The sequence below is a fragment of the Triticum urartu genome, chromosome 4A, assembly GCF_056163025.1.
Source record: "Triticum urartu cultivar PI428250 chromosome 4A, HENAU_Tu73, whole genome shotgun sequence".
NCBI lineage: Eukaryota > Viridiplantae > Streptophyta > Magnoliopsida > Poales > Poaceae > Triticum > Triticum urartu.
In genome coordinates, this window is record NC_141876.1 from 378,470,116 (window position 1) to 378,477,015 (window position 6,900).

A 6,900-nucleotide genomic window follows, 5' to 3' on the forward strand; every position below is an offset into this window, starting at 1 on the left:
TGTTGCTCTAGTGTATATGTTCTTTATGTCGTGCAGTGTGGTGCTTTGTAAATGTGATGTTCAATTCTTTAGGCTGCAATTTTGTATTGTTTTCCATGTGAGAAATAAATCGAATTTATCTTTACAAAATACATGAGAAACGAATACAATTGTTATATTTCCAAGTTGTCAAGCATGCTTGGTTTGGTTATACATTGTGCAATGTGGTGCTCAGTTAATGTTTGGTTCATTTCTATTGTGGTGTTTAATTAACTGTTTGGTTCAATTCTGCAAAGCGATGTTCAATAGTTGTGGGTGCATTCTGTTATTGTATACCATGTGAGGGATAAATTGAATTAGGTTGTAGTAAATACATGAGAAACAAATACAATTGCTATATTTCCAAGTTGTTAAGCGTTCTTGGTTTGGTTAACTATCTGATCTTCTATTAGGAGTATGTTATATTGTGCAATGTGGTGCTCAGTTAATGTTTGGTTAATTTGTTGTGGTGTTTAGTTAACTGCTTGGTTCAATTCTGCAATGCGATGTCCAATTGTCGTGGGTAGAATTTTGTATTGTTGTGCATGTGAGGAATAAATCAAATTTGGCTGCACTTAATACATGAGAAACATATACAAGTGCTACGTTTCCTAGTTCTTAATCATGCTTGGTTTGGATAAAAATGGGTTTTCCATGTGGCTTGAATTAATCTGATGAATCTGCAATGTGCTTATTTTTCATCAACATATTTTACTGATAGCATGCGAACCCTTACTTAACCTGATGACTAACTACCTTATATGTGTTGCAGGGAAACAATGGGAAGCACTGAGGTTTACAATCGAGGTTAGCACGTGCATGGTCCATTGTCTAAAAGCACATTATTGTGCAATTGTAGAAACCATTCTAATATTTAGGTTTTTAACAATTTGATCTTGCATATGTAGGTCCTGCTGTCAGAGGTTTTAACCCACTGTTCGACCCTTTTTGCATATGGGGAAATGAGTTTTCCATGAATATCAGTCAAGTTAAGAAACTCGGAAAGATTGTTAGGATAAAGAAATTAGCGACAAAAAACAACAAGATCTTTGTTTGCACAATAGAGAAGACATCAGTTCACTACAGGATGGTACTAACTATTATACCTTGCCTTTTTATTTCTTTGCCACATTTCCAATATAGAGAAGATAATTATGCACATCCTTGTTTTCAGGCCTTTCCAGAGCAGTTCACCGATGATTACCTCTCAAACCACCTGTATGGTTAGGAGGCGAGGAAGGTATTCATACAACACCCACGGTTCAATATTGAAGTGTTCCTAAAGAGGACGAAGGATGGACGGTCAATCATCCACATGCACTAGCCTAAAGTTACAAAGACCTTCATCATCAATGAAGGCTCAATATTCGCCTTTGGCTTCAGCAGTTTTCCAGATGAGATACATCTGTCAATTTACTGTCTATGATGCCAATTTCCAAAGGTTATAGATGTTGCATGTGAAACTTGGTGCTGGTGTAGTTGTGTAGTGGGGTAGCTGAGGGCTGAAGCTATATGATGTTGTACTCTGATTTATTTCAACTAGCGGCGTGACCCGCGCATTTGCGCGGCTAGCTTCCTTATGTATGGTAAATTATGTATATAAGATATTGTTATGTTAGTAGACATAAATTTTGTATTATAGTAAAGCTTGAATTGTTTGTTGAATGCCAATTTTTCAGTTTTATACTGAATTTTAAAATACTATATTGGACTAATTTGCTACTTTGTCGAATGCCAATTTAGAAGTCATCATTTGTCTTACATTTATAATGTCATACACATTTGCACGGCGAGATTTATAGTGTATTTTTTGTGTAGTTCTAATTTATTTTTATTATACATTAGTTATTAGCATGTTATTTGATAGTCATTTCAAAGAATAAAAAACATACCAAAATTACAAGGCATTGAACTTATTGGTCCTAGTGTGAACTACCATTCACTTCAATTTAGTTGTAAACAATTGTAGTTTGGTAAGAAGTTCTATTAAATAGATTTTGTCATTGCAAAAATTTGGTGCATGACAGTAATAAAAGATCAATGGCCAATGGCCCACGGCCTAACATGTAGAACTATGATTTTTGTATTATTCTATTAGTCTCCTTTTTCCTCTATTCTTTTATTTTATATTTCACCAAGTTTTCAAATAACTGTTACAGAAAAATTAGAAATAAAATTAAATTTTGTGACACCTTTAATTTGTGTTTTTCAAATAACTTTTACATAAAAAATTTATCAAGTACACTTGGGCGACCGCGCATTTGCGCGGCTAATGTTATATATGTTGGCTCATGTGTTTGAATTCAACCAAAAGAGATTATCATTTTGAAAGGTTACAAATAAATATGATTGGTCAAATACGCTTTGGCTGTTTACGGTTGCCTATGATATTTTGGTTTCATCCATGTAAATGATTTGGCTTCATTTCTTAAAAGAATATTATAATTGCATGTGCACTAACCTCCACATACACGCACATGGTTTTTTAGCCTATTTGTTTTCTAAAAGTATACATGGCTTATACGGAAAGCCTGTTTTTTTTTGTTTTTTCTTCTAATTTTGTTTACTAACTATTTTGAATGTGTCGTTCACTGGAGCAGATAAGCCGGGGGGTCATCTCTAATTTACTGGCTTATGCTGAGCTACTATCTTAGAAAATTCTAAGCCCTACTTCACTTACCCCATCTATTAAGCCATCGTTGTGATGCCTCCAGCCCACCTAGCGACCCAGGAAAAGTCCACATCATTTTTTTTTTCTCAAACCACATGCACATGTCATCCTCTACATAGAACTGTTGCTTTAGTTAAAAAGAAAAACTGCATCTTCCTCTCCTCTCAGTCGATCCCCTTTAGTCCTCCTCACCCACATGCGCCACCGGTTCTGATTAGCAGCCAGCGAAGTAAGATCTAGTTAATGTACTCCAGGAATCTAATTCCTGACCTTCTCTGATGTCACTTCTCGCTACTATTTTTATAATTTCTCGTCCTCAGGTACTAAACGCGAGCCCTAATCGTGGCGACCTAAAATGGGGCACGCAGCAGAGGCAAACTTGTGTGGCTGGGTCTCAGCTCGATGGAGGAGGGCCATCAATGGGAGGGCAGCGTTCAGCCCAAAATTTGGTTGCCGAAGCCCGAAGGGGAGGTTGATGTACACGTGCTGGATCTGCGGCACAATATAGAGGTTTTCCTTCCAGCTATGGTCAGGTATTGGTTGGCAGAGGTAGATGTGTAGAAGTAGGTTGGGAGCCCCCGCAAAAAAAGGAGATTGGGAGAGAAATACTTAGTAAGATGAGAAGTGTGTCCGCTGGTAGAAGCAAGTTGCCGGACTATATTTTTTGTTCCTTCATAGAAACTGACTCTTCACAGGTGTATTTTCCCAATTTGGACTAAAAAGTATATTATTTTGATTTGTTGTTGTCATATCTGAGAAAATATTACTTGTATGTATTAGTAATAGACAAAGCGAGAAGACTTGCATGTAGTATAAGAAGCTTAGTTCATATATATGTTGTTAAACAAACAATGGTTGATCATTTGCAGGCCAAGCTAATAACATTGGAGGTTTTCTTATGCTTCTCATGAACTGAAAATGTTGTATGATATAGAAGTGCTATTGCTAGAAACATATATTGACGAAGTTTTTTCCAAATAATTGCAATTTGACATGCATTGAATAGTGCTAACATTCGGACCCTTATTATCCAATAAGTATCATCCTTATCTTGTCCAATGTCTAGTATTCTTAGGCTCTTTATTTGGGGAAATACATATAGTCCGACTTTCACAGGATAAGCTACTAATCAACTTATTTGTGGATAAGTGTGTTGTCTAATGGCTGCATTAACAGTAGGTTTTCTTTGGCCATAATGGACATCTGAATCTTCATCTTCGACCCCTAGTAGTTATTTTTGGTTGAACTGGTTTTTGTTCTCTCGTACATCGTTTTCCTTTCCTTGTTGCACATTTGTCCTTGTTCATTTATCCCCTGACCCATCAGATATTAAAATAGATCTTGGTATCCTTCTTTATCACACGGAGCTCACGTGACGTTGATAATTTCTTCTTGACGCCCATCTTCATTTACTATTATCCAGTTTCTATCCGTAATTCCATTGTTTTGTGATAATCATCACATGGCATGTACAATAATTGAATATTTTCTTGCAGGCGATCTATTGTAGGCATGTAGCTATGAACACAAAATCAGAAAATCTACCCAGAAACTCAATGTTAGCATTGTGATAAAACTAAAACTCAATGCTAGCATCGTGATAAAACTAAGTGACATAAATAAGTCAAATGTGGCTTCATTATAATTGATATGAATCAAATATTCAAATGTCATTGCAGGTCTCAAGGGTCAGGTTTTCTTCGAAGAGTGATGATATCATATCTCAAAAGAACTCGGATGGATTACCTGATTTAGTAGGTTTTCTTGATTTGTCGTAGTAAGTTCTTGTAATGCTCTACTCCAGTAAAACATTTTTTTCTAGCATCCTTGCGTACTTTTATCTATTTCGATCATTTTAGGTACAATTTATTCTGCTGAGTTCCTACATTTATGGTTTGAGTTAAGAATAACTATTATTTACATTAGTGAGTTTACATGAGTCACAATTCGTCGACAAATAACAAAAAGATAGTGTCTCATACCTGTTAAGAAGTTCCTGATTCTCGGGTATGTCTAAACATTCTTGTGGCATCGGTTGACTTTAGATAAAAAAACTGTTAAGTCAACAATGAATCTCTCTAACATTAGTTTTTTTCGTGAAAAGCGGAAGAGCATGTATATTACTGGACTTACCATTGAAAACCATTAGGAAGGTCACAATAATGATAGCTATATATATAAGTAATCTGGAATGTAAATTTGGAGATTAATTGTAGTAACCGTCAGAAAGAATAATTAGTTGTAAGTTGGATTCAATACCTGGGCATTGTTTATCTTTCTCCCTTCTCGTAGGAATTATCTTTCCCCGTCTCGTAGCGTGTCCTTGGATAGAAATTCAAAACAGTAATCTAGATAAAGTTCTGATGTTTCTTTCACCTTATTTGACATCTTACATGTGAAAAATATTTTCAATTGCATTGCTCACCAGGCTATATTTTATGGGTTAAAATTGCTAAGTTCCATATGTAGATCTCTGACTAAAAAATGCCTAGAGATTCTTCGAGACTGTAGCATGCATTGTATGCCCTGTTAGAACAATCAAAATATAATTAGATAGAATAATTCTCAGTTAAATATGTAAAGAATAAACATGTTCATCAACCAAGATCATGTCAAACCTCATAAGCTCAAAAGTTGTAGAATTGTGTATTAGCTTCAAAAGCAAAAGAAACATAGTTGCTGTTTAAGAAAGTACAATTGATGATTTAATTCAGAATAAGTTAGTTCACTAAAAAATAGTTACCTGACTTGATGATTCAGGTGAGAAGCAACTCAAAAGGTTGGGCATGAAATCATCTGGCATCGGCACCAAGTTGCACATGAAACTTTGGTTTTTCCTGGCTTCGATCTTTGTCAGGCATAGTATTGGCTGACTTTGATTTTTGTGATTGTGTTTTGGTCCCGTAGTTCGGGCTGGCTTCTACTTTCTTGGGTGTGTGCCTGGTTTGGCCGACTAGATGTGTTTGGTTTTCCGTGGTTGTGGAATTATGTATGTTGTATCCTACTCCGTAAATCTTATTTGCATGCACGCACCTGTCAGTAGTTTAGAATTGTGTCCACGTGAAGTGAGATTTTGTTTCCTAATGTATTTACATGTTGGAGTTGTGCTTGCCTCTAACTCTTGGATGGAAAGACGCATATACTCTTGTATTTCCTTGTCTTAAACACGTGTCCAGTCTGTTTGGACGTGACAATAGTTGTACTAAAAGTTACGTGTTTTAAAGGACAATTTGTTCTTGTACATGCGTGTGCCTACGTGGTGATGCATGACTTTCTATCCTTGTTTCATCACATCCAAATCACGACATGTCTTTCCTATTGCAATAATGGTCTCAGATCAATGTGTGCCTTCCAGTTCGCCTACGTTATCCCTAATTTTTTTCTACGTCATGCTTCTATATATGCATCTAACGTGACAACATGAAAGTTCAATATTGTTGGTACATATATTTTTAGATGTTATGTAAGAACCTTTAAATCTCAGCCATTGTTATTCTAATCAAACGGTGCAAGAAAGATTTGCATATGTGGACGCTTGTTTTACTCTTGTTTTAAGTATATAATAGAAGATTATGAAAATGAAATATATTGTGTGCTTAATATGAAATGTAAATTAGATTAATAAATGAATAATTAATAATTGGATAATTATTTTGCTAATTGGGGTTTTCTATTGCAAACGGTTATTGAGAAAACACCGTGTGTGATGCATTCAATAATGCACACAATTTCTAGGAATAAATCGTGTTGGATTAATGAACAATCACATACGACCTTCTCTTGAAAACTTTTTGCATTAGGCCACCTTGCGCAAACGTTTACGACATAAAAACTATGTGTGATGGACAACCTTTGCCACAAAGTTTCTTCTACGCACTGTGTGTGATGCATTCAATAACGCAAACGATAAAATTATTAATATCGTGTGCAATGGCAACGCTATCACAAACGATTTAACGGGGAAAATTATGTGTGATGTACTTGTGAATGGAAACGTTTTCCTTGGAGCGACTGTGTGGGATGTACATACGAACGGAAACGTTTAGCGGGGACTGACTATGTGGGATGTACTTGCGGCCGGAAATAATTTCACCTATATAATTGTATTTTTAGCTCTATTATACGTATTTCTGTATTTCAGCGCTTGCTGGTCGCACGAACTCATTTTGCCGAGCGTGTGTGCCAGGAGGGCCATATACCCGACGGTTTTT

General features: G+C 35.9%; 1 long non-coding RNA gene across 1 annotated transcript; it reads left to right on the forward strand.

Annotated features, from left to right (window-relative positions):
• Window positions 1-2,763: 2,763 nt before the first annotated feature.
• On the forward strand, window positions 2,764-5,802 carry LOC125551565 (uncharacterized). Its single transcript, XR_007302819.2, has 4 exons — window positions 2,764-2,918; window positions 3,010-3,222; window positions 4,369-4,466; window positions 5,450-5,802. It is a non-coding gene; the product is annotated as an uncharacterized LOC125551565 (long non-coding RNA).
• The last annotated feature ends 1,098 nt before the right edge of the window (window positions 5,803-6,900 follow it).